The sequence below is a fragment of the Phalangium opilio genome, unplaced genomic scaffold (genome assembly GCF_054372755.1).
Source record: "Phalangium opilio isolate 3A_F unplaced genomic scaffold, DU_Popi_V2 ptg000013l_1, whole genome shotgun sequence".
NCBI lineage: Eukaryota > Metazoa > Arthropoda > Arachnida > Opiliones > Phalangiidae > Phalangium > Phalangium opilio.
This window is the reverse complement of record NW_028324148.1, coordinates 2,465,915-2,485,965: the sequence shown is the minus strand read 5'-3', so window position 1 is coordinate 2,485,965 and position 20,051 is coordinate 2,465,915. Positions and strand designations below refer to the sequence as shown.

At 43.6% G+C, this 20,051-nt stretch overlaps 64 non-coding genes across 64 annotated transcripts; 58 read left to right on the top strand and 6 right to left on the bottom strand.

Moving 5' to 3' along the window:
• Positions 1–742: 742 nt before the first annotated feature.
• On the bottom strand, positions 743–815 carry TRNAV-UAC (transfer RNA valine (anticodon UAC)). Its single transcript has one exon. It is a non-coding gene; the product is annotated as a tRNA-Val (tRNA).
• A 202-nt stretch (positions 816–1,017) lies between these two features.
• Positions 1,018–1,092, bottom strand: TRNAV-GAC (transfer RNA valine (anticodon GAC)). The gene has a single exon. It is a non-coding gene; the product is annotated as a tRNA-Val (tRNA).
• Positions 1,093–1,890: 798 nt separating this feature from the next.
• On the bottom strand, positions 1,891–1,965 carry TRNAV-GAC (transfer RNA valine (anticodon GAC)). Its single transcript has one exon. It is a non-coding gene; the product is annotated as a tRNA-Val (tRNA).
• Positions 1,966–2,353: 388 nt separating this feature from the next.
• Positions 2,354–2,423, bottom strand: TRNAV-GAC (transfer RNA valine (anticodon GAC)). Its single transcript has one exon. It is a non-coding gene; the product is annotated as a tRNA-Val (tRNA).
• A 123-nt stretch (positions 2,424–2,546) lies between these two features.
• Positions 2,547–2,619, bottom strand: TRNAI-AAU (transfer RNA isoleucine (anticodon AAU)). Its single transcript has one exon. It is a non-coding gene; the product is annotated as a tRNA-Ile (tRNA).
• Positions 2,620–4,226: 1,607 nt separating this feature from the next.
• Positions 4,227–4,299, bottom strand: TRNAV-CAC (transfer RNA valine (anticodon CAC)). The gene has a single exon. It is a non-coding gene; the product is annotated as a tRNA-Val (tRNA).
• Positions 4,300–5,322: 1,023 nt separating this feature from the next.
• Positions 5,323–5,395, top strand: TRNAV-UAC (transfer RNA valine (anticodon UAC)). Its single transcript has one exon. It is a non-coding gene; the product is annotated as a tRNA-Val (tRNA).
• Positions 5,396–5,734: 339 nt separating this feature from the next.
• TRNAA-AGC (transfer RNA alanine (anticodon AGC)) lies at positions 5,735–5,807 on the top strand. The gene has a single exon. It is a non-coding gene; the product is annotated as a tRNA-Ala (tRNA).
• A 68-nt stretch (positions 5,808–5,875) lies between these two features.
• On the top strand, positions 5,876–5,945 carry TRNAV-GAC (transfer RNA valine (anticodon GAC)). Its single transcript has one exon. It is a non-coding gene; the product is annotated as a tRNA-Val (tRNA).
• Positions 5,946–6,424: 479 nt separating this feature from the next.
• TRNAI-AAU (transfer RNA isoleucine (anticodon AAU)) lies at positions 6,425–6,497 on the top strand. Its single transcript has one exon. It is a non-coding gene; the product is annotated as a tRNA-Ile (tRNA).
• Positions 6,498–6,560: 63 nt separating this feature from the next.
• TRNAV-AAC (transfer RNA valine (anticodon AAC)) lies at positions 6,561–6,633 on the top strand. Its single transcript has one exon. It is a non-coding gene; the product is annotated as a tRNA-Val (tRNA).
• Positions 6,634–6,836: 203 nt separating this feature from the next.
• Positions 6,837–6,909, top strand: TRNAV-CAC (transfer RNA valine (anticodon CAC)). The gene has a single exon. It is a non-coding gene; the product is annotated as a tRNA-Val (tRNA).
• A 63-nt stretch (positions 6,910–6,972) lies between these two features.
• TRNAV-CAC (transfer RNA valine (anticodon CAC)) lies at positions 6,973–7,045 on the top strand. Its single transcript has one exon. It is a non-coding gene; the product is annotated as a tRNA-Val (tRNA).
• Positions 7,046–7,524: 479 nt separating this feature from the next.
• Positions 7,525–7,597, top strand: TRNAA-AGC (transfer RNA alanine (anticodon AGC)). The gene has a single exon. It is a non-coding gene; the product is annotated as a tRNA-Ala (tRNA).
• A 68-nt stretch (positions 7,598–7,665) lies between these two features.
• Positions 7,666–7,735, top strand: TRNAV-GAC (transfer RNA valine (anticodon GAC)). Its single transcript has one exon. It is a non-coding gene; the product is annotated as a tRNA-Val (tRNA).
• Positions 7,736–7,800: 65 nt separating this feature from the next.
• On the top strand, positions 7,801–7,873 carry TRNAV-AAC (transfer RNA valine (anticodon AAC)). The gene has a single exon. It is a non-coding gene; the product is annotated as a tRNA-Val (tRNA).
• A 340-nt stretch (positions 7,874–8,213) lies between these two features.
• On the top strand, positions 8,214–8,286 carry TRNAV-CAC (transfer RNA valine (anticodon CAC)). Its single transcript has one exon. It is a non-coding gene; the product is annotated as a tRNA-Val (tRNA).
• Positions 8,287–8,349: 63 nt separating this feature from the next.
• On the top strand, positions 8,350–8,422 carry TRNAV-CAC (transfer RNA valine (anticodon CAC)). The gene has a single exon. It is a non-coding gene; the product is annotated as a tRNA-Val (tRNA).
• A 200-nt stretch (positions 8,423–8,622) lies between these two features.
• Positions 8,623–8,695, top strand: TRNAV-CAC (transfer RNA valine (anticodon CAC)). The gene has a single exon. It is a non-coding gene; the product is annotated as a tRNA-Val (tRNA).
• A 63-nt stretch (positions 8,696–8,758) lies between these two features.
• Positions 8,759–8,831, top strand: TRNAV-CAC (transfer RNA valine (anticodon CAC)). The gene has a single exon. It is a non-coding gene; the product is annotated as a tRNA-Val (tRNA).
• Positions 8,832–9,168: 337 nt separating this feature from the next.
• On the top strand, positions 9,169–9,241 carry TRNAA-AGC (transfer RNA alanine (anticodon AGC)). The gene has a single exon. It is a non-coding gene; the product is annotated as a tRNA-Ala (tRNA).
• Positions 9,242–9,444: 203 nt separating this feature from the next.
• Positions 9,445–9,517, top strand: TRNAV-UAC (transfer RNA valine (anticodon UAC)). The gene has a single exon. It is a non-coding gene; the product is annotated as a tRNA-Val (tRNA).
• Positions 9,518–9,856: 339 nt separating this feature from the next.
• On the top strand, positions 9,857–9,929 carry TRNAV-CAC (transfer RNA valine (anticodon CAC)). The gene has a single exon. It is a non-coding gene; the product is annotated as a tRNA-Val (tRNA).
• A 65-nt stretch (positions 9,930–9,994) lies between these two features.
• TRNAE-UUC (transfer RNA glutamic acid (anticodon UUC)) lies at positions 9,995–10,067 on the top strand. Its single transcript has one exon. It is a non-coding gene; the product is annotated as a tRNA-Glu (tRNA).
• A 201-nt stretch (positions 10,068–10,268) lies between these two features.
• On the top strand, positions 10,269–10,341 carry TRNAA-AGC (transfer RNA alanine (anticodon AGC)). Its single transcript has one exon. It is a non-coding gene; the product is annotated as a tRNA-Ala (tRNA).
• Positions 10,342–10,544: 203 nt separating this feature from the next.
• TRNAV-AAC (transfer RNA valine (anticodon AAC)) lies at positions 10,545–10,617 on the top strand. Its single transcript has one exon. It is a non-coding gene; the product is annotated as a tRNA-Val (tRNA).
• Positions 10,618–10,682: 65 nt separating this feature from the next.
• On the top strand, positions 10,683–10,755 carry TRNAV-UAC (transfer RNA valine (anticodon UAC)). The gene has a single exon. It is a non-coding gene; the product is annotated as a tRNA-Val (tRNA).
• Positions 10,756–10,961: 206 nt separating this feature from the next.
• Positions 10,962–11,031, top strand: TRNAV-GAC (transfer RNA valine (anticodon GAC)). The gene has a single exon. It is a non-coding gene; the product is annotated as a tRNA-Val (tRNA).
• A 65-nt stretch (positions 11,032–11,096) lies between these two features.
• Positions 11,097–11,169, top strand: TRNAV-AAC (transfer RNA valine (anticodon AAC)). Its single transcript has one exon. It is a non-coding gene; the product is annotated as a tRNA-Val (tRNA).
• A 339-nt stretch (positions 11,170–11,508) lies between these two features.
• Positions 11,509–11,581, top strand: TRNAV-CAC (transfer RNA valine (anticodon CAC)). Its single transcript has one exon. It is a non-coding gene; the product is annotated as a tRNA-Val (tRNA).
• A 63-nt stretch (positions 11,582–11,644) lies between these two features.
• Positions 11,645–11,717, top strand: TRNAV-CAC (transfer RNA valine (anticodon CAC)). Its single transcript has one exon. It is a non-coding gene; the product is annotated as a tRNA-Val (tRNA).
• A 337-nt stretch (positions 11,718–12,054) lies between these two features.
• On the top strand, positions 12,055–12,127 carry TRNAE-UUC (transfer RNA glutamic acid (anticodon UUC)). Its single transcript has one exon. It is a non-coding gene; the product is annotated as a tRNA-Glu (tRNA).
• A 63-nt stretch (positions 12,128–12,190) lies between these two features.
• TRNAV-CAC (transfer RNA valine (anticodon CAC)) lies at positions 12,191–12,263 on the top strand. Its single transcript has one exon. It is a non-coding gene; the product is annotated as a tRNA-Val (tRNA).
• Positions 12,264–12,464: 201 nt separating this feature from the next.
• On the top strand, positions 12,465–12,537 carry TRNAV-CAC (transfer RNA valine (anticodon CAC)). Its single transcript has one exon. It is a non-coding gene; the product is annotated as a tRNA-Val (tRNA).
• A 63-nt stretch (positions 12,538–12,600) lies between these two features.
• Positions 12,601–12,673, top strand: TRNAV-AAC (transfer RNA valine (anticodon AAC)). The gene has a single exon. It is a non-coding gene; the product is annotated as a tRNA-Val (tRNA).
• Positions 12,674–12,738: 65 nt separating this feature from the next.
• TRNAV-UAC (transfer RNA valine (anticodon UAC)) lies at positions 12,739–12,811 on the top strand. The gene has a single exon. It is a non-coding gene; the product is annotated as a tRNA-Val (tRNA).
• Positions 12,812–13,013: 202 nt separating this feature from the next.
• On the top strand, positions 13,014–13,086 carry TRNAV-CAC (transfer RNA valine (anticodon CAC)). Its single transcript has one exon. It is a non-coding gene; the product is annotated as a tRNA-Val (tRNA).
• A 63-nt stretch (positions 13,087–13,149) lies between these two features.
• TRNAV-CAC (transfer RNA valine (anticodon CAC)) lies at positions 13,150–13,222 on the top strand. The gene has a single exon. It is a non-coding gene; the product is annotated as a tRNA-Val (tRNA).
• A 65-nt stretch (positions 13,223–13,287) lies between these two features.
• On the top strand, positions 13,288–13,360 carry TRNAV-CAC (transfer RNA valine (anticodon CAC)). The gene has a single exon. It is a non-coding gene; the product is annotated as a tRNA-Val (tRNA).
• A 201-nt stretch (positions 13,361–13,561) lies between these two features.
• Positions 13,562–13,634, top strand: TRNAV-CAC (transfer RNA valine (anticodon CAC)). Its single transcript has one exon. It is a non-coding gene; the product is annotated as a tRNA-Val (tRNA).
• A 201-nt stretch (positions 13,635–13,835) lies between these two features.
• TRNAV-CAC (transfer RNA valine (anticodon CAC)) lies at positions 13,836–13,908 on the top strand. Its single transcript has one exon. It is a non-coding gene; the product is annotated as a tRNA-Val (tRNA).
• A 63-nt stretch (positions 13,909–13,971) lies between these two features.
• On the top strand, positions 13,972–14,044 carry TRNAV-AAC (transfer RNA valine (anticodon AAC)). Its single transcript has one exon. It is a non-coding gene; the product is annotated as a tRNA-Val (tRNA).
• A 340-nt stretch (positions 14,045–14,384) lies between these two features.
• Positions 14,385–14,457, top strand: TRNAI-AAU (transfer RNA isoleucine (anticodon AAU)). The gene has a single exon. It is a non-coding gene; the product is annotated as a tRNA-Ile (tRNA).
• A 63-nt stretch (positions 14,458–14,520) lies between these two features.
• Positions 14,521–14,593, top strand: TRNAV-CAC (transfer RNA valine (anticodon CAC)). Its single transcript has one exon. It is a non-coding gene; the product is annotated as a tRNA-Val (tRNA).
• A 339-nt stretch (positions 14,594–14,932) lies between these two features.
• On the top strand, positions 14,933–15,005 carry TRNAE-UUC (transfer RNA glutamic acid (anticodon UUC)). Its single transcript has one exon. It is a non-coding gene; the product is annotated as a tRNA-Glu (tRNA).
• A 63-nt stretch (positions 15,006–15,068) lies between these two features.
• Positions 15,069–15,141, top strand: TRNAV-CAC (transfer RNA valine (anticodon CAC)). The gene has a single exon. It is a non-coding gene; the product is annotated as a tRNA-Val (tRNA).
• Positions 15,142–15,342: 201 nt separating this feature from the next.
• TRNAV-CAC (transfer RNA valine (anticodon CAC)) lies at positions 15,343–15,415 on the top strand. Its single transcript has one exon. It is a non-coding gene; the product is annotated as a tRNA-Val (tRNA).
• Positions 15,416–15,478: 63 nt separating this feature from the next.
• Positions 15,479–15,551, top strand: TRNAV-AAC (transfer RNA valine (anticodon AAC)). The gene has a single exon. It is a non-coding gene; the product is annotated as a tRNA-Val (tRNA).
• Positions 15,552–15,616: 65 nt separating this feature from the next.
• Positions 15,617–15,689, top strand: TRNAE-UUC (transfer RNA glutamic acid (anticodon UUC)). The gene has a single exon. It is a non-coding gene; the product is annotated as a tRNA-Glu (tRNA).
• Positions 15,690–16,029: 340 nt separating this feature from the next.
• TRNAI-AAU (transfer RNA isoleucine (anticodon AAU)) lies at positions 16,030–16,102 on the top strand. The gene has a single exon. It is a non-coding gene; the product is annotated as a tRNA-Ile (tRNA).
• A 63-nt stretch (positions 16,103–16,165) lies between these two features.
• TRNAV-AAC (transfer RNA valine (anticodon AAC)) lies at positions 16,166–16,238 on the top strand. The gene has a single exon. It is a non-coding gene; the product is annotated as a tRNA-Val (tRNA).
• Positions 16,239–16,441: 203 nt separating this feature from the next.
• Positions 16,442–16,514, top strand: TRNAV-CAC (transfer RNA valine (anticodon CAC)). The gene has a single exon. It is a non-coding gene; the product is annotated as a tRNA-Val (tRNA).
• A 63-nt stretch (positions 16,515–16,577) lies between these two features.
• Positions 16,578–16,650, top strand: TRNAV-CAC (transfer RNA valine (anticodon CAC)). The gene has a single exon. It is a non-coding gene; the product is annotated as a tRNA-Val (tRNA).
• Positions 16,651–17,458: 808 nt separating this feature from the next.
• On the top strand, positions 17,459–17,531 carry TRNAI-AAU (transfer RNA isoleucine (anticodon AAU)). Its single transcript has one exon. It is a non-coding gene; the product is annotated as a tRNA-Ile (tRNA).
• Positions 17,532–17,594: 63 nt separating this feature from the next.
• TRNAV-CAC (transfer RNA valine (anticodon CAC)) lies at positions 17,595–17,667 on the top strand. The gene has a single exon. It is a non-coding gene; the product is annotated as a tRNA-Val (tRNA).
• Positions 17,668–17,868: 201 nt separating this feature from the next.
• On the top strand, positions 17,869–17,941 carry TRNAV-AAC (transfer RNA valine (anticodon AAC)). Its single transcript has one exon. It is a non-coding gene; the product is annotated as a tRNA-Val (tRNA).
• Positions 17,942–18,006: 65 nt separating this feature from the next.
• On the top strand, positions 18,007–18,079 carry TRNAE-UUC (transfer RNA glutamic acid (anticodon UUC)). Its single transcript has one exon. It is a non-coding gene; the product is annotated as a tRNA-Glu (tRNA).
• Positions 18,080–18,142: 63 nt separating this feature from the next.
• TRNAV-CAC (transfer RNA valine (anticodon CAC)) lies at positions 18,143–18,215 on the top strand. The gene has a single exon. It is a non-coding gene; the product is annotated as a tRNA-Val (tRNA).
• Positions 18,216–18,416: 201 nt separating this feature from the next.
• On the top strand, positions 18,417–18,489 carry TRNAV-CAC (transfer RNA valine (anticodon CAC)). The gene has a single exon. It is a non-coding gene; the product is annotated as a tRNA-Val (tRNA).
• A 63-nt stretch (positions 18,490–18,552) lies between these two features.
• Positions 18,553–18,625, top strand: TRNAV-AAC (transfer RNA valine (anticodon AAC)). The gene has a single exon. It is a non-coding gene; the product is annotated as a tRNA-Val (tRNA).
• A 65-nt stretch (positions 18,626–18,690) lies between these two features.
• Positions 18,691–18,763, top strand: TRNAE-UUC (transfer RNA glutamic acid (anticodon UUC)). Its single transcript has one exon. It is a non-coding gene; the product is annotated as a tRNA-Glu (tRNA).
• Positions 18,764–19,101: 338 nt separating this feature from the next.
• On the top strand, positions 19,102–19,174 carry TRNAV-AAC (transfer RNA valine (anticodon AAC)). Its single transcript has one exon. It is a non-coding gene; the product is annotated as a tRNA-Val (tRNA).
• A 203-nt stretch (positions 19,175–19,377) lies between these two features.
• On the top strand, positions 19,378–19,450 carry TRNAV-CAC (transfer RNA valine (anticodon CAC)). Its single transcript has one exon. It is a non-coding gene; the product is annotated as a tRNA-Val (tRNA).
• A 63-nt stretch (positions 19,451–19,513) lies between these two features.
• Positions 19,514–19,586, top strand: TRNAV-CAC (transfer RNA valine (anticodon CAC)). Its single transcript has one exon. It is a non-coding gene; the product is annotated as a tRNA-Val (tRNA).
• The last annotated feature ends 465 nt before the right edge of the window (positions 19,587–20,051 follow it).

Genomic DNA, 20,051 nt, shown 5'->3' with positions numbered 1-20,051 from the left:
TGGATTGCTTTTTTCAACAAAATTTCGACCTAATTGCAAAGTGTTTCTTTGCAAGGGTGTTACAGAAAATTTATAAAATGAAATAAACATTTTAAGGCGGTAAAATACTAAACAAGCGTCGACTGTTCAAAAACAAGTTCAACCATGGAGGCTGTATCTTCATAAGATACAGGCTCTATGCATAGCCAACTGGATCACGCGCGTCACTACGCAAGCTGCTCGCGCTATAGCTATACACGAGCAGCGCAGCGTCTGGGAGCGAGGATCGAGTGGGCTATGCTCAATGGTTCAACTTAACTTGTTATCAGGCACAAAGTTAGGCCCTCCCTTGTTCTCTATCTGTTTGAAAATTGAAGAAATGGGTATCAGCGCGCTAACTGGTTAACCTGATATTTAACTCAAGAGCCGTATTTCCGTAATTAACTAAAATTAACATACTTAGACTTAATTGTTTCTGATTAGACTAGCAGATCGCACACCCTGAATACTTAATTGTTAAATTAAGAGTATTCCGAAAAGTAACTTCGCTCTAGTTTTCAGTTAGAGGTGGTTAAATATCACCAAAAACCCCATGTTAATCTCCATAGGAAAATTGGTAAAAGCATGTGAATTTTGCTTTAACGTTACAAAACGGTATCAAGTCATATCTACAAGGGCCTACCGGCCCTGTAGAATACGTAGTAATACTGAGTTTTCCGAGAGATCTAGCTTATTTTTATGCCCAATCACGATGGACAAAATATGTATCTACCAGGGCTCGAACCTGGGACCTTCCGCGTGTAAAGCGTACGTGATAACCACTACACCATAGATACGTAGTAATCCTGAGTTTTCCAAGAGACCTAGCTTTTTTTATGTCCTATCACGATGGTCAAAATATGTATCTACCAGGGCTCGAACCTGGGACCTTCCACGTGTTAGGCGGACGTGATAACCACTACACCATATATACGTAGTAACACTGAGTTTTCTGGGAGATCTAGCTTATTTTTATGCCCAATCACGATGGACAAAACATGTATCTACCAGGGCTCGAACCTGGGACCTTCCGCGTGTCAGGCGGACGTGATAACCACTACACCATAGTTAGGCAATGAGTTTTCCAAGAGACCTAGCTTATTGTTATGCCCAATCACGATGGTCAAAATATGTGTCTACCAGGGCTCGAAACTGTGACCTTCCGCAAATCACGATGGACATAATATGTATCTACCAGGGCTCGAACCTGGGACCTTCCGCGTGTTAGCCGGACGTGATAACCACTATCCCATACATACTTAGTAATATTGAGTTTTCCAAGAGACCTAGCTTTTTTTAATGTCCTATATCGATGGTCAAAATGTGTATCTACCAGGGCTCGAACCTGGGACCTTCCGCGTGTTACGCGGACGTGATAACCACTTCACCATAGATACGTAGTAATAATATGTTTTCCGAGAGATCTAGCTTATTTTTATGCCCAATTCGATGGACAAAACATGTATCTACCAGGGCTCGAACCTGGGACCTTCCCCGTGTTAGGCTTACGTGATAACCACTACACCATAGATCCGTAGCAATACTGAGTTTTCCGAGAGATCTAGCTTATTTTTATGCCCAATCACGATGGACAAAACATGTATCTACCTGGGCTCGAACCTGGGACCTTCCGCGTGTTAGCTGGACGTGATAACCACCATCCCATAGATACTTAGTAATATTGAGTTTTCCAAGAGACCTAGCTTTTTTTAATGTCCTATATCGATGGTCAAAATGTGTATTGACCAGGGCTCGAACCTGGGACCTTACGCGTGTGAAGTGGACGTGATAACCACTACAACATTGATACGTAGTAATGTTGAAACTTGCAAGAGACCTAGCTTTTTTTGCCCAATCACGATGGTCAAAATATGTATCTACCAGGGCTCGAACCTGGGACCTTCCGCGTGTCAGTCGGACGTGATAACCACTACACCATAGTTAGGCAATGAGTTTTCCAAGAGACCTAGCTTATTGTTATGCCCAATCACGATGGTCAAAATATGTATCTACCAGGGCTCGAAACTGTGACCTTCCGCAAATCACGATGGACAAAATATGCATCTACCAGGGCTCGAACCTGGGACCTTCCGCGTGTTAGCCGGACGTGATAACCACTATCCAATAGATATTTAGTAATATTGAGTTTTCCAAGAGACCTAGCTTTTTTTAATGTCCTATATCGATGGTCAAAATGTGTATCTACCAGGGCTCGAACCTGGGACCTTCTGCGCGTAAAGCGGACGTGATAACCACTACACCATAGTTAGGTAGTTATAATGAGTTTTCCAAGAGACCTAGCTTATTGTTATGGCCTATCACGATGGTCAAAATATGTATCTACCAGGGCTTGAACCTGGGACATTCCGCGCGTCAAGCGGACGTGATAACCACTACACCATAGTTAGGTAGTTATAATGAGTTTTTCAAGAGACCTAGCTTATTGTTATGCCCAATAACGATGGTCAAAATATGTATCTACCAGGGCTCGAAACTGGGACCTTCCGCAAATCACGATGGACAAAATATGTATCTACCAGGGCTCGAACCTGGGACATTCCGCGTATTAGGAGGACGTGATAACCACTACACCATAGAAACGTAGTAATACTGAGTTTTCCGAAAGATCTACCTTATTTTTATGCCCAATCACGATGGACAAAATATGTATCTACCAGCGCTCGAACCTGTGACCTTCCACGTATTAGGCGGACGTGATAACCACTACACCATATATACGTTGTAATTCTAAAATTTCCGAGAGATCTACCTTATTTTTATGCCCAATCACGATGGGCAAAACATGTATCTACCAGGGATCGAACCTGGGATCTTCCGCGTGTAAAGCGGACGTGATAACCACTACGCCATAGTTAGGTAGTTGTAATGTGTTTTCCAAGAGACCTAGCTTATTGTTATGCCCAATCACGATGTTCAAAATATGGATCTACCAGGGCTCGAACCTGGGACCTTCCGCAAATCACGATGGACAATATATGTATCTACCAGGGCTGGAACCTGGGACATTCCGCGTGTTAGGCGGACGTGATCACCACTACACCATATATACGTAGTAATACAGAGTTTTCCGAGAGATCTAGCTTATTTTTATGCCCAATCACGATGGTCAAAATATGTATCTACCAGGGCTCGAAACTGGGACATTCCGCGTGTTAGGCGGACGTGATCAGCACCACACCATATATACGTAGTAATACAGAGTTTTCCGACAGATCTAGCTTATTTTTATGCCCAATCACGATGGTCAAAACATGTATCTACCAGGGCTCGAAACTGGGACCCTCCGCAAATCACGATGGACAAAATATGTATCTACCAGGGCTGGAACCTGGGACATTCCGCGTGTTAGGCGGACGTGATCACCACTACCCCATAGATACGTAGTAAAACTGAGTTTTCCAAGAGACCTAGCTTATTTTTATGCCTAATCACGATGGTCAAAATTTGTATCTTATGGGCCTCGAACCTGGGACCTTCCGCGTGTTAGCCGGACGTGATAACCACTTTCCTACAGATACTTAGTAATATTGAGTTTTCCAAGAGACCTAGCTTTATTTAATGTCCTATATCGATGTTCAAAACGTGTTTCTACCAGGGCTCGAACCTGGGACCTTCCGCAAATCACGATGGACAAAATATATATCTACCATGTCTCGAACCTTGGACCTTCCGCGTGTAAAACGGACGTGATAACCACTACACCATAGATACGTAGTAATACTGAGTTTTCCAAGAGACCTAGCTTTTTTATGTCCTATCACGATGGTCAAAATATGTATCTACCAGTGCTCGAGCCTGGGACCTTCTGCGTGTTAGGCGGACGTGATAAACACTACACCATATATACGTAGTAATACTGAGTTTTCCGAGAGATCTAGCTTATTTTTATGCCCAATTACGATGGACAAAACATGTATCTACCGTGGCTCGAACCTGGGACATTCCGCGTGTGAAGCGGACGTGATAACCACTACACTATGGATACGAAGTAAAACTGAGTTTTCCAAGAGACCTAGCTTATTTTTATGCCTAATCACGATGGGCAAAATATGTATCTACCAGGGCTCGAACCTGGAACCTTCCGCGTGTTAGCCGGACGTGATAACCACTTTCCCATAGATATTTAGCAACCTTAAGTTTTCCAAGAGACCTAGCTTTTTTTAATGCCTATATCGATGATCAAAACGTGTATCTACCAGGGCTAGAACCTGGGATCTTCCGCGTGTGAAGCGGACGTGATAACAACTACACCATAGATACGTTGTAATGCTGAGTTTTCCAAGAGACCTAGCTTTTTTATGTCCTATCACGATGGTCAAAATATGTATCTACCAGGGCTCGAACCTGGAACCTTCCGCGTGTGAATCGGACGTGATAACCACTACACCATAGTTAGGTAGTTATAATGAGTTTTCCAAGAGACCTAGCTTATTGTTATGCCCAATCACGATGGTCAAAATATGTATCTACCAGGGCTCGAAACTGGGACCTTCCGCAAATCACGATGGACAAAATATGTATATACCAGGGCTGGAACCTGGGACATTCCGCATGTTAGGCGGACGTGATCACCACTACACCATATATACGTAGTAATACCAGGGTTGTTTGATTTAAATCAGTTTGATTTAAATCACTGATTTAAATCATGATTTAAATCAAGAGTTTTTTTAAAAAAATCATTTGATTTAAATCAAGAATATATTTTTATTTTTAAAAAATGTTTTCTAAGTATCCAAGAAGCAGTTTAAGAAACTCGAGAAGAAACTTAACTAGAAAAGACCTAAAATTAAAAATAATCATGGTTTTGGTATATTTGAATGTTAGTTTTTCCCAGAAGTCCAGTTTGTCTTGCTGGAAAGGCTAGGAAATGAGATAGCAGTCAAGCTAGTCTTTTTATACAAGCATATGAATTTTAATAATATCCAATAGCTGCTTAAATGTCATGATTATTTTGCTTTTGGTTAATTTTGACTCAAAAGTTTTCATGTTGGTAATTTATTACCTATTAGTTCAATAAAAATCAAAAAAATCAAATAAATCAATTAAAATCAAAAAAATCCGATTTAAATCAAAAAAATCAACAACCCTGATCGTGATTGGGCATAAAAATTAGCTAGATCTCTCGTAAAACTCGGTATTACTACGTATATATGGTGTAGTGGTTATCACGTCCGCCTAACACGTGGAAGGTCCCAGGTTCGAGCCCTGGTAGATACATATTTTGTCCATCGTGATTGGGCATAAAAAAGCTAGGTCTCTTGGAAAACTCAGCATTACTGCGTATCTATGGTGTAGTGGTTATCACGTCCGCTTTACACGCGGAAGGTCCCAGGTTCGAGCCCTGGCAGATACATATTTTGACGATCGTGATAGGACATAAAAAAGCTAGGTCTCTTGGAAAACTCAGTATTACTACGTTTCTATGGTGTAGTGGTTATCACGTCCGGCTAATATGCGGAAGGTCGCAGGTTCGAGGCCAGTAAGATACATGTTTTGACCATCGTGATTAGGCATAAAAATAAGCTAGGTCTCTTGGAAAACTCAGTTTTGCTACGTATCTATAGTGTAGTGGTTATCACGTCCGCTTTACACGCGGATTGTCCCAGGTTCGAGCTCTGGTAGATACATGTTTTGTCCATCGTGATTGGGCATAAAAATAAGCTAGATCTCTCGGAAAACACACTATTACTACGTATCTATGATGTAGTGGTAATCAAGTCCGCCTAGCACGCGGAATGTCCCAGGTTCGAAACCTGGTAGATACATATTTTAACCATCGTGATTGGGCATAACAATAAGCTAGGTCTCTTGGAAAACTCATTATAACTACCTAACTATGGTGTAGTGGTTATCACGTCCACCTGACACGCGGAAGGTCCCAGGTTCGAGCCCTGGTAGATACATGTTTTGTCCATCGTGATTGGGCATAAACATAAGCTAGATCTCTCGGAAAACTCAGTATTTCTACGTATCTATGGTGTAGTGGTTATCACGTCCGCCCAAACACGCGGAAGGTCCCAGGTTCGAGCCCTGGTAGATACATATTTTGTCCATCGTGATTGGGCATAAATATAAGCTTGATCTCTCGGAAAACTCAGTATTACTACGTATCTATGGTGTGGTGGTTATCACGTCCGCTTTACACGCGGAAGGTCCCAGGTTCGAGCCCTGTTTGATACATGTTTTGTCCATCGTGATTGGGCATAAAAATTAGCTAGATCTCTCGGAAAACTCAGTATTACTACGTATATATGGTGTAGTGGTTATCACGTCCGCCTAACACGTGGAAGGTGCCAGGTTCGAGCCCTGGTAGATACATATTTTGTCCATCGTGATTGGGCATAAAAAAAGCTAGGTCTCTTGGAAAACTCAGCATTAGTACGTATCTATGGTGTAGTGGTTATCACGTCCGCTTAATACGCGGAAGGTCCCAAGTTCGAGTGCTGGTAGATACATGTTTTGTCCATCGTGATTGGGCATAAAAAAGCTAGGTCTCTTGGAAATTGCGACATAACTACGTATCTATGGTGTAGTGGTTATCACGTCCGCCTAACACGCGGAAGGTCCCAGGTTCGAGCCCTGGTAGATACATATTTTGTCCATCGTGATTGGGCATAAAAATAAGCTAGATCTCTCGGAAAACTCAGTATTGCTACGTTTCTGTGGTGTAGTGGTTATCACGTCCGCTTTACACGCGGAAGGTCCCATATTCGAGCCCTGGTAGATACATGTTTTGTCCATCGTGATTGGGCATAAATATAAGCTAGATCTCTCGGAAAACTCAGTATTACTACGTATCTATGTTGTAGTGGTTATCACGTCCGCTTCACACGCGGAAGGTCCCAGGTTCGAGCCCTGGTAGATACATATTTTGTCCATCGTGATTGGGCATAAAAAAGCTAGGTCTCTTGGAAATTTCAGCATTACTACGTATCTATGTTGTAGTGGTTAACACGTCCGCTTCACACGCGGAAGGTCCCAGGTTCGAGCCCTGGTAGATACACATTTTGACCATCGATATAGGACATTAAAAAAAGCTAGGTCTCTTGGAAAACTCAATATTACTAAGTGTCTATGGGAAAGTGGTTATCACGTCCGGCTAACACGCGGAAGGTCCAAGGTTCGACGCCCATAAGATACATGTTTTGACCATCGTGATTAGGCATAAAAATATGCTAGGTCTCTTTGAAAACTCAAGTATACTACGTAGCTATAGTGTAGTGGTTATCACGTCCGCTTTACACGCGGAAGGTCCCAGGTACGAGCCCTGGTAGATACATGTTTTGTCCATCGTGATTTGGCATAAAAATTAGCTAGATCTCTCGGAAAACTCAGTATTACTACGTATATATGGTGTAGTGGTTGTCAAGTCCGCCTAACACGTGGAAGGTGCCAGGTTCGAGCCCTGGTAGATACATATTTTGTCCATCGTGATTGGGCATAAAAATAAGCTAGATCTCTCGGAAAACACAGTATTACTACGTATCTATGGTGTAGTGGTAATCAAGTCCGCCTAGCACGCGGAATGTCCCAGGTTCGAAACCTGGTAGATACATATTTTAACCATCGTGATTGGGCATAACAATAAGCTAGGTCTCTTGGAAAACTCATTATAACTACCTAACTATGGTGTAGTGGTTATCACGTCCACCTGACACGCGGAAGGTCCCAGGTTCGAGCCCTGGTAGATACATGTTTTGTCCATCGTGATTGGGCATAAACATAAGCTAGATCTCTCGGAAAACTCATTATTTCTACGTATCTATGGTGTAGTGGTTATCACGTCCGCCTAACACGCGGAAGGTCCCAGGTTCGAGCCCTGGTAGATACATAGTTTGTCCATCGTGATTGGGCATAAATATAAGCTAGATCTCTCGGAAAACTCAGTATTACTACGTATCTATGGTGTAGTGGTTATCACGTCCGCTTTACAGGCGGAAGGTCCCAGGTTCGAGCCCTGTTTGATACATGTTTTGTCCATCGTGATTGGGCATAAAAATTAGCTAGATCTCTCGGAAAACTCAGTATTACTACGTATATATGGTGTAGTGGTTATCACGTCCGCCTAACACGTGGAAGGTGCCAGGTTCGAGCCCTGGTAGATACATATTTTGTCCATCGTGATTGGGCATAAAAAAAGCTAGGTCTCTTGGAAAACTCAGCATTACTACGTATCTATAATGTAGTGGTTATCACGTCCGCTTCACACGCGGAAGGTCCCAGGTTCGAGCCCTGGTAGATACATATTTTGTCCATCGTGATTGGGCATAAAAAAGCTAGGTCTCTTGGAAATTTCAACATAACTACGTATCTATGGTGTAGTGGTTATCACGTCCGCTTCACACGCGGAAGGTCCCAGGTTCGAGCCCTGGTAGATACATATTTTGTCCATCGTGATTGGGCATATAAAAGCTAGGTCTCTTGGAAAACTCAGTATCACTACGTATCTATGGTGTGTTGGTTATCACGTCCGCCTAACACGCGAAAGGTCCCAGGTTCGAGTCCTGGTAGATACATATTTTGTCCATCGTGATTGGGCATAAAAAAAGCTAGGTCTCTTGGAAAACTCAGCATTACTACGTATCTATAATGTAGTGGTTATCACGTCCGCTTCACACGCGGAAGGTCCCAGGTTCGAGCCCTGGTAGATACATATTTTGTCCATCGTGATTGGGCATAAAAAAGCTAGGTCTCTTGGAAATTTCAACATAACTACGTATCTATGGTGTAGTGGTTATCACGTCCGCTTCACACGCGGAAGGTCCCAGGTTCGAGCCCTGGTAGATACATATTTTGTCCATCGTGATTGGGCATATAAAAGCTAGGTCTCTTGGAAAACTCAGTATCACTACGTATCTATGGTGTGTTGGTTATCACGTCCGCCTAACACGCGAAAGGTCCCAGGTTCGAGTCCTGGTAGATACATATTTTGTCCATCGTGATTGGGCATAAAAAAGCTAGGTCTCTTGGAAATTTCAACGTAACTACGTATCTATGGTGTGTTGGTTATCACGTCCGCCTAACACGTGGAAGGTGCCAGGTTCGAGCCCTGGTAGATATATATTTTGTCCATCGTGATTGGGCATAAAAATAAGCTAGATCTCTCGGAAAACACAGTATTACTACGTATCTATGGTGTAGTGGTAATCAAGTCCGCCTAGCACGCGGAATGTCCCAGGTTCGAAACCTGGTAGATACATATTTTAACCATCGTGATTGGGCATAACAATAAGCTAGGTCTCTTGGAAAACTCATTATAACTACCTAACTATAATGTAGTGGTTATCACGTCCGCTTCACACGCGGAAGGTCCCAGGTTCGAGCCCTGGTAGATACATGTTTTGTCCATCGTGATTGGGCATAAACATAAGCTAGATCTCTCGGAAAACTCAGTATTACTACGTATCTATGGTGTAGTGGTTATCACGTCCGCTTTACACGCGGAAGGTCCCAGGTTCGAGCCCTGTTTGATACATGTTTTGTCCATCGTGATTGGGCATAAAAATAAGCTAGATCTCTCGGAAAACACAGTATTACTACGTATCTAGGGTGTAGTGGTAATCAAGTCCGCCGAGCACGCGGAATGTCCCAGGTTCGAAGCCTGGTAGATACATATTTTAACCATCGTGATTCGGCATAACAATAAGCTAGGTCTCTTGGAAAACTCAGTATCACTACGTATCTATGGTGTGTTGGTTATCACGTCCGCCTAACACGCGAAAGGTCCCAGGTTCGAGTCCTGGTAGATACATATTTTGTCCATCGTGATTGGGCATAAAAAAGCTAGGTCTCTTGGAAATTTCAACGTAACTACGTATCTATGGTGTTGTGGTTATCACGTCCGCTTCACACGCGGAAGGTCCCAGGTTCGAGCCCCGGTAGATACATGTTTTGTCCATCGTGATTGGGCATAAATATAAGCTAGATCTCTCGGAAAAGTCAGTATTACTACGTATCTATGGTGTAGTGGTTATCACGTCCGCTTTTCACGCGGAAGGTCCCAGGTTCGAGCCCTGGTAGATACATATTTTGTCCATCGTGATTGGGCATAAAAAAGCTAGGTCTCTTGGAAATTTCAGCATTAATACGTATATATGGTGTAGTGGTTATCAAGTCCGCCTAACACGTGGAAGGTGCCAGGTTCGAGCCCTGGTAGATATATATTTTGTCCATCGTGATTGGGCATAAAAATAAGCTAGATCTCTCGGAAAACACAGTATTACTACGTATCTATGGTGTAGTGGTAATCAAGTCCGCCTAGCACGCGGAATGTCCCAGGTTCGAAACCTGGTAGATACATATTTTAACCATCGTGATTGGGCATAACAATAAGCTAGGTCTCTTGGAAAACTCATTATAACTACCTAACTATAATGTAGTGGTTATCACGTCCGCTTCACACGCGGAAGGTCCCAGGTTCGAGCCCTGGTAGATACATGTTTTGTCCATCGTGATTGGGCATAAACATAAGCTAGATCTCTCGGAAAACTCAGTATTTCTACGTATCTATGGTGTAGTGGTTATCACGTCCGCCTAACACGCGGAAGGTCCCAGGTTCGAGCCCTGGTAGATACATATTTTGTCCATCGTGATTGGGCATAAATATAAGCTAGATCTCTCGGAAAACTCAGTATTACTACGTATCTATGGTGTAGTGGTTATCACGTCCGCTTTACACGCGGAAGGTCCCAGGTTCGAGCCCTGTTTGATACATGTTTTGTCCATCGTGATTGGGCATAAAAATAAGCTAGATCTCTCGGAAAACACAGTATTACTACGTATCTAGGGTGTAGTGGTAATCAAGTCCGCCTAGCACGCGGAATGTCCCAGGTTCGAAGCCTGGTAGATACATATTTTAACCATCGTGATTGGGCATAACAATAAGCTAGGTCTCTTGGAAAACTCATTATAACTACCTAACTATGGTGTAGTGGTTATCACGTCCACCTGACACGCGGAAGGTCCCAGGTTCGAGCCCTGGTAGATACATGTTTTGTCCATCGTGATTGGGCATAAACATAAGCTAGATCTCTCGGAAAACTCAGTATTTCTACGTATCTATGGTGTAGTGGTTATCACGTCCGCCTAACACGCGGAAGGTCCCAGGTTCGAGCCCTGGTAGATACATATTTTGTCCATCGTGATTGGGCATAAATATAAGCTAGATCTCTCGGAAAACTCAGTATTACTACGTATCTATGGTGTAGTGGTTATCACTTCCGCTTTACACGCGGAAGGTCCCAGGTTCGAGCCCTGTTTGATACATGTTTTGTCCATCGTGATTGGGCATAAAAATTAGCTAGATCTCTCGGAAAACTCAGAATTACTACGTATATATGGTGTAGTGGTTATCACGTCCGCCTAACACGTGGAAGGTGCCAGGTTCGAGCCCTGGTAGATACATATTTTGTCCATCGTGATTGGGCATAAAAAAGCTAGGTCTCTTGGAAAACTCAGCATTACTACGTATCTATAATGTAGTGGTTATCACGTCCGCTTCACACGCGGAAGGTCCCAGGTTCGAGCCCTGGTAGATACATATTTTGTCCATCGTGATTGGGCATAAAAAAGCTAAGTCTCTTGGCAATTTCAACATAACTACGTATCTATGGTGTAGTGGTTATCACGTCCGCTTCACACGCGGAAGGTCCCAGGTTCGAGCCCTGGTAGATACATATTTTGTCCATCGTGATTGGGCATAAAAAAGCTAGGTCTCTTGGAAAACTCAGTATCACAACGTATCTATGGTGTGTTGGTTATCACGTCCACCTAACACGCGAAAGGTCCCAGGTTCGAGTCCTGGTAGATACATATTTTGTCCATCGTGATTGGGCATAAAAAAGCTAGGTCTCTTGGAAATTTCAACGTAACTACGTATATATGGTGTTGTGGTTATCACGTCCGCTTCACACGCGGAAGGTCCCAGGTTCGAGCCCCGGTAGATACATGTTTTGTCCATCGTGATTGGGCATAAATATAAGCTAGATCTCTCGGAAAAGTCAGTATTACTACGTATCTATGGTGTAGTGGTTATCACGTCCGCTTTTCACGCGGAAGGTCCCAGGTTCGAGCCCTGGTAGATACATATTTTGTCCATCTTGATTGGGCATAAAAAAGCTAGGTCTCTTGGAAATTTCAGCACTAATACGTATCTATGTTGTAGTGGTTAACACGTCCGCTTCACACGCGGAAGGTCCCAGGTTCGAGCCCTGGTGGATACACATTTTGACCATCGATATAGGACATTAAAAAAAGCTAGGTCTCTTGGAAAACTCAATATTACTAAGTGTCTATGGGAAAGTGGTTATCACGTCCGGCTAACACGCGGAAGGTCCAAGGTTCGACGCCCATAAGATACATGTTTTGACCATCGTGATTAGGCATAAAAAAGCTAGGTCTCTTGGAAATTTCAACATAACTACGTATCTATGGGGTAGTGGTTATCACGTCCGCTTCACACGCGGAAGGTCCCAGGTTCGAGCCCTGGTAGATACATATTTTGTCCATCGTGATTGGGCATAAAAAAGCTAGGTCTCTTGGAAAACTCAGTATCACTACGTATCTATGGTGTAGTGGTTATCACGTCCGCCTAACACGCGGAAGGTCCCAGGATCGAGCCCTGGTAGATACATATTTTGTCCATCGTGATTGGGCATAAATATAAGCTAGATCTCTCGGAAAACTCAGTATTACTACGTATCTATGGTGTAGTGGTTATCACGTCCGCTTTACACGCGGAAGGTCCCAGGTTCGAGCCCTGTTTGATACATGTTTTGTCCATCGTGATTGGGCATAAAAATTAGCTAGATCTCTCGGAAAACTCAGTATTACTACGTATATATGGTGTAGTGGTTATCACGTCCGCCTAACACGTGGAAGGTGCCAGGTTCGAGCCCTGGTAGATACATATTTTGTCCATCGTGATTGGGCATAAAAAAAGCTAGGTCTCTTGGAAAACTCAGCATTACTACGTATCTATAATGTAGTGGTTATCACGTCCGCTTCACACGTGGAAGGTCCCAGGTTCGAGCCCTGGTAGATACATATTTTGTCCATCGTGATTGGGCATAAAAAAGCTAAGTCTCTTGGAAATTTCAACGTAACTACGTATCTATGGTGTTGTGGTTATCACGTCCGCTTCACACGCGGAAGGTCCCAGGTTCGAGCCCCGGTAGATACATGTTTTGTCCATCGTGATTGGGCATAAATATAAGCTCGATCTCTCGGAAAAGTCAGTATTACTACGTATCTATGTTGTAGTGGTTAACACGTCCGCTTCACACGCGGAAGGTCCCAGGTTCGAGCCCTGGTGGATACACATTTTGACCATCGATATAGGACATTAAAAAAAGCTAGGTCTCTTGGAAAACTCAATATTACTAAGTGTCTATGGGAAAGTGGTTATCACGTCCGGCTAACACGCGGAAGGTCCCAGGTTCGAGCCCTGGTAGATACATATTTTGTCCATCTTGATTGGGCATAAAAAAGCTAGGTCTCTTGGAAATTTCAGCACTAATACGTATCTATGTTGTAGTGGTTAACACGTCCGCTTCACACGCGGAAGGTCCCAGGTTCGAGCCCTGGTGGATACACATTTTGACCATCGATATAGGACATTAAAAAAAGCTAGGTCTCTTGGAAAACTCAATATTACTAAGTGTCTATGGGAAAGTGGTTATCACGTCCGGCTAACACGCGGAAGGTCCAAGGTTCGACGCCCATAAGATACATGTTTTGACCATCGTGATTAGGCATAAAAAAGCTAGGTCTCTTGGAAATTTCAACATAACTACGTATCTATGGGGTAGTGGTTATCACGTCCGCTTCACACGCGTAAGGTCCCAGGTTCGAGCCCTGGTAGATACATATTTTGTCCATCGTGATCGGGCATAAAAAAGCTAGGTCTCTTGGAAAACTCAGTATCACTACGTATCTATGGTGTAGTGGTTATCACGTCCGCCTAACACGCGGAAGGTCCCAGGATCGAGCCCTGGTAGATACATATTTTGTCCATCGTGATTGGGCATAAATATAAGCTAGATCTCTCGGAAAACTCAGTATTACTACGTATCTAAGGTGTAGTGGTTATCACGTCCGCTTTACACGCGGAAGGTCCCATGTTCGAGCCCTGGTAGATACATGTTTTGTCCATCGTGATTTGGCATAAAAATTAGCTAGATCTCTCGGAAAACTCAGTATTACTACGTATATATGGTGTAGTGGTTATCACGTCCGCCTAACACGTGGAAGGTGACAGGTTCGAGCCCTGGTACATACATATTTTGTCCATCGTGATTGGGCATAAAAAAAGCTAGGTCTCTTGGAAAACTCAGCGTTACTACGTATCTATGGTGTAGTGGTTATCACGTCCGCTTAATACGCGGAAGGTCCCAAGTTCGAGTCCTGGTAGATACATGTTTTGTCCATCGTGATTGGGCATAAAAAAGCTAGGTCTCTTGGAAATTTCAACATAACTACGTATCTATAATGTAGTGGTTATCACGTCAGCTTCACACGCGGAAGGTCCCAGGTTCGAGCCCTGGTAGATACATATTTTGTCCATCGTGATTGGGCATAAAAAAGCTAGGTCTCTTGGAAATTTCAACGTAACTACATATCTATGGTGTTGTGGTTATCACGTCCGCTTCACACGCGGAAGGTCCCAGGTTCGAGCCCCGGAAGATACATGTTTTGTCCATCGTGATTGGGCATAAAAATAGGCTAGATCTCTCGGAAAACTCAGTATTTCTACCTATCTATTGTGTAGTGGTTATCACGTCCGCCTAACACGCGGAAGTTCCCAGGTTCGAGCCCTGGTAGATACATATTTTGTCCATCGTGATTGGGCATAAATATAAGCTAGATCTCTCGGAAAAGTCAGTATTACTACGTATCTATGGTGTAGTGGTTATCACGTCCGCTTTTCACGCGGAAGGTCCCAGGTTCGAGCCCTGGTAGATACATATTTTGTCCATCGTGATTGGGCATAAAAAAGCTAGGTCTCTTGGAAATTTCAGTATTAATACGTATCTATGTTGTAGTGGTTAACACGTCCGCTTCACACGCGGAAGGTCCCAGGTTCGAGCCCTGGTGGATACACATTTTGACCATCGATATAGGACATTAAAAAAAGCTAGGTCTCTTGGAAAACTCAATATTACTAAGTGTCTATGGGAAAGTGGTTATCACGTCCGGCTAACACGCGGAAGGTCAAAGGTTCGACGCCCATAAGATACATGTTTTGACCATCGTGATTAGGCATAAAAAAGCTGGGTCTCTTGGAAATTTCAACATAACTACGTATCTATGGGGTAGTGGTTATCACGTCCGCTTCACACGCGGAAGGTCCCAGGTTCGAGCCCTGGTAGATACATATTTTGTCCATCGTGAATGGGCATAAAAAAGCTAGGTCTCATGGAAAACTCAGTATCACTACGTATCTATGGTGTAGTGGTTATCACGTCCGCCTAACACGCGGAAGGTCCCAGGTTCGAGCCCTGGTAGATACATATTTTGTCCATCGTGATTGGGCATAAATATAAGCTAGATCTCTCGGAAAACTCAATATTACTACGTATCTAAGGTGTAGTGGTTATCACGTCCGCTCTTCACGCGGAAGGTCCCAGGTTCGAGCCCTGGTAGATACATATTTTGTCCATCGTGATTGGGCATAAATATAAGCTAAATCTCTCGGAAAACTCAGTATTACTACGTATCTATGGTGTGGTGGTTATCACGTCCGCTTTACACGCGGAAGGTCCCAGGTTCGAGCCCTGTTTGATACATGTTTTGTCCATCGTGATTGGGCATAAAAATTAGCTAGATCTCTCGGAAAACTCAGTATTACTACGTATATATGGTGTAGTGGTTATCAAGTCCGCCTAACACGTGGAAGGTGCCAGGTTCGAGCCCTGGTAGATACATATTTTGTCCATCGTGATTGGGCATAAAAAAAGCTAGGTCTCTTGGAAAACTCAGCATTAGTACGTATCTATGGTGTAGTGGTTATCACGTCCGCTTAATACGCGGAAGGTCCCAAGTTCGAGTGCTGGTAGATACATGTTTTGTCCATCGTGATTGGGCATAAAAAAGCTAGGTCTCTTGGAAATTGCGACATAACTACGTATCTATGGTGTAGTGGTTATCACGTCCGCCTAACACGCGGAAGGTCCCAGGTTCGAGCCCTGGTAGATACATATTTTGTCCATCGTGATTGGGCATAAAAATAAGCTAGATCTCTCGGAAAACTCAGTATTGCTACGTTTCTGTGGTGTAGTGGTTATCACGTCCGCTTTACACGCGAAAGGTCCCATGTTCGAGCCCTGGTAGATACATGTTTTGTCCATCGTGATTGGGCATAAATATAAGCTAGATCTCTCGGAAAACTCAGTATTACTACGTATCTATGTTGTAGTGGTTATCACGTCCGCTTCACACGCGGAAGGTCCCAGGTTCGAGCCCTGGTAGATACATATTTTGTCCATCGTGATTGGGCATAAAAAAGCTAGGTCTCTTGGAAATTTCAGCATTACTACGTATCTATGTTGTAGTGGTTAACACGTCCGCTTCACACGCGGAAGGTCCCAGGTTCGAGCCCTGGTAGATACACATTTTGACCATCGATATAGGACATTAAAAAAAGCTAGGTCTCTTGGAAATCTCAATATTACTAAGTGTCTATGGGAAAGTGGTTATCACGTCCGGCTAACACGCGGAAGGTCCAAGGTTCGACGCCCATAAGATACATGTTTTGACCATCGTGATTAGGCATAAAAATATGCTAGGTCTCTTTGAAAACTCAAGTTTACTACGTAGCTATAGTGTAGTGGTTAGTACGTCCGCTTTACACGCTGAAGGTCCCAGGTTCGAGCCCTGGTAGATACATGTTTTGTCCATCGTGATTTGGCATAAAAATTAGCTAGATCTCTCGGAAAACTCAGTATTACTACGTATATATGGTGTAGTGGTTATCAAGTCCGCCTAACACGTGGAAGGTGCCAGGTTCGAGCCCTGGTAGATGCATATTTTGTCCATCGTGATTTGCGGAAGGTCACAGTATCGAGCCCTGGTAGATACATGTTTTGTCCATCGTGATTGGGCATAAAAATAAGCTAGATCCCTCGGAAAACTCAGTAGTACTACGTATATGTGGTGTAGTGGTTGTCACGTCCGCTTTACACGCGGAAGGTCCCATGTTCGAGCCCTGGTAGATACATGTTTTGTCCATCGTGATTTGGCATAAAAATTAGCTAGATCTCTCGGAAAACTCAGTATTACTACGTATATATGGTGTAGTGGTTATCACGTCCGCCTAACACGTGGAAGGTGCCAGGTTCGAGCCCTGGTACATACATATTTTGTCCATCGTGATTGGGCATAAAAAAGCTAGGTCTCTTGGAAAACTCAGCGTTACTACGTATCTATGGTGTAGTGGTTATCACGTCCGCTTAATACGCGGAAGGTCCCAAGTTCGAGTCCTGGTAGATACATGTTTTGTCCATCGTGATTGGGCATAAAAAAGCTAGGTCTCTTGGAAATTTCAACATAACTACGTATCTATAATGTAGTGGTTATCACGTCAGCTTCACACGCGGAAGGTCCCAGGTTCGAGCCCTGGTAGATACATATTTTGTCCATCGTGATTGGGCATAAAAAAGCTAGGTCTCTTGGAAATTTCAACGTAACTACATATCTATGGTGTTGTGGTTATCACGTCCGCTTCACACGCGGAAGGTCCCAGGTTCGAGCCCCGGAAGATACATGTTTTGTCCATCGTGATTGGGCATAAAAATAGGCTAGATCTCTCGGAAAACTCAGTATTTCTACGTATCTATGGTGTAGTGGTTATCACGTCCGCCTAACACGCGGAAGTTCCCAGGTTCGAGCCCTGGTAGATACATATTTTGTCCATCGTGATTGGGCATAAATATAAGCTAGATCTCTCGGAAAAGTCAGTATTACTACGTATCTATGGTGTAGTGGTTATCACGTCCGCTTTTCACGCGGAAGGTCCCAGGTTCGAGCCCTGGTAGATACATATTTTGTCCATCGTGATTGGGCATAAAAAAGCTAGGTCTCTTGGAAATTTCAGTGTTAATACGTATCTATGTTGTAGTGGTTAACACGTCCGCTTCACACGCGGAAGGTCCCAGGTTCGAGCCCTGGTGGATACACATTTTGACCATCGATATAGGACATTAAAAAAAGCTAGGTCTCTTGGAAAACTCAATATTACTAAGTGTCTATGGGAAAGTGGTTATCACGTCCGGCTAACACGCGGAAGGTCAAAGGTTCGACGCCCATAAGATACATGTTTTGACCATCGTGATTAGGCATAAAAAAGCTGGGTCTCTTGGAAATTTCAACATAACTACGTATCTATGGGGTAGTGGTTATCACGTCCGCTTCACACGCGGAAGGTCCCAGGTTCGAGCCCTGGTAGATACATATTTTGTCCATCGTGAATGGGCATAAAAAAGCTAGGTCTCATGGAAAACTCAGTATCACTACGTATCTATGGTGTAGTGGTTATCACGTCCGCCTAACACGCGGAAGGTCCCAGGTTCGAGCCCTGGTAGATACATATTTTGTCCATCGTGATTGGGCATAAATATAAGCTAGATCTCTCGGAAAACTCAGTACTACTACGTATCTAAGGTGTAGTGGTTATCACGTCCGCTTTTCACGCGGAAGGTCCCAGGTTCGAGCCCTGGTAGATACATATTTTGTCCATCGTGATTGGGCATAAATATAAGCTAAATCTCTCGGAAAACTCAGTATTACTACGTATATATGGTGTAGTGGTTATCACGTCCGCCTAACACGTGGAAGGTGCCAGGTTCGAGCCCTGGTAGATACATATTTTGTCCATCGTGATTGGGCATAAAAAAAGCTAGGTCTCTTGGAAAACTCAGCATTAGTACGTATCTATGGTGTAGTGGTTATCACGTCCGCTTAATACGCGGAAGGTCCCAAGTTCGAGTGCTTGTAGATACATGTTTTGTCCATCGTGATTGGGCATAAAAAAGCTAGGTCTCTTGGAAATTGCGACATAACTACGTATCTATGGTGTAGTGGTTATCACGTCCGCCTAACACGCGGAAGGTCCCAGGTTCGAGCCCTGGTAGATACATATTTTGTCCATCGTGATTGGGCATAAAAATAAGCTAGATCTCTCGGAAAACTCAGTATTGCTACGTTTCTGTGGTGTAGTGGTTATCACGTCCGCTTTACACGCGGAAGGTCCCATGTTCGAGCCCTGGTAGATACATGTTTTGTCCATCGTGATTGGGCATAAATATAAGCTAGATCTCTCGGAAAACTCAGTATTACTACGTATCTATGTTGTAGTGGTTATCACGTCCGCTTCACACGCGGAAGGTCCCAGGTTCGAGCCCTGGTAGATACATATTTTGTCCATCGTGATTGGGCATAAAAAAGCTAGGTCTCTTGGAAATTTCAGCATTACTACGTATCTATGTTGTAGTGGTTAACACGTCCGCTTCACACGCGGAAGGTCCCAGGTTCGAGCCCTGGTAGATACCAATTTTGACCATCGATATAGGACATTAAAAAAAGCTAGGTCTCTTGGAAAACTCAATATTACTAAGTGTCTATGGGAAAGTGGTTATCACGTCCGGCTAACACGCGGAAGGTCCAAGGTTCGACGCCCATAAGATACATGTTTTGACCATCGTGATTAGGCATAAAAATATGCTAGGTCTCTTTGAAAACTCAAGTTTACTACGTAGCTATAGTGTAGTGGTTAGTACGTCCGCTTTACACGCTGAAGGTCCCAGGTTCGAGCCCTGGTAGATACATGTTTTGTCCATCGTGATTTGGCATAAAAATTAGCTAGATCTCTCGGAAAACTCAGTATTACTACGTATATATGGTGTAGTGGTTATCAAGTCCGCCTAACACGTGGAAGGTGCCAGGTTCGAGCCCTGGTAGATACATATTTTGTCCATCGTGATTGGGCATAAAAATAAGCTAGATCTCTCGGAAAA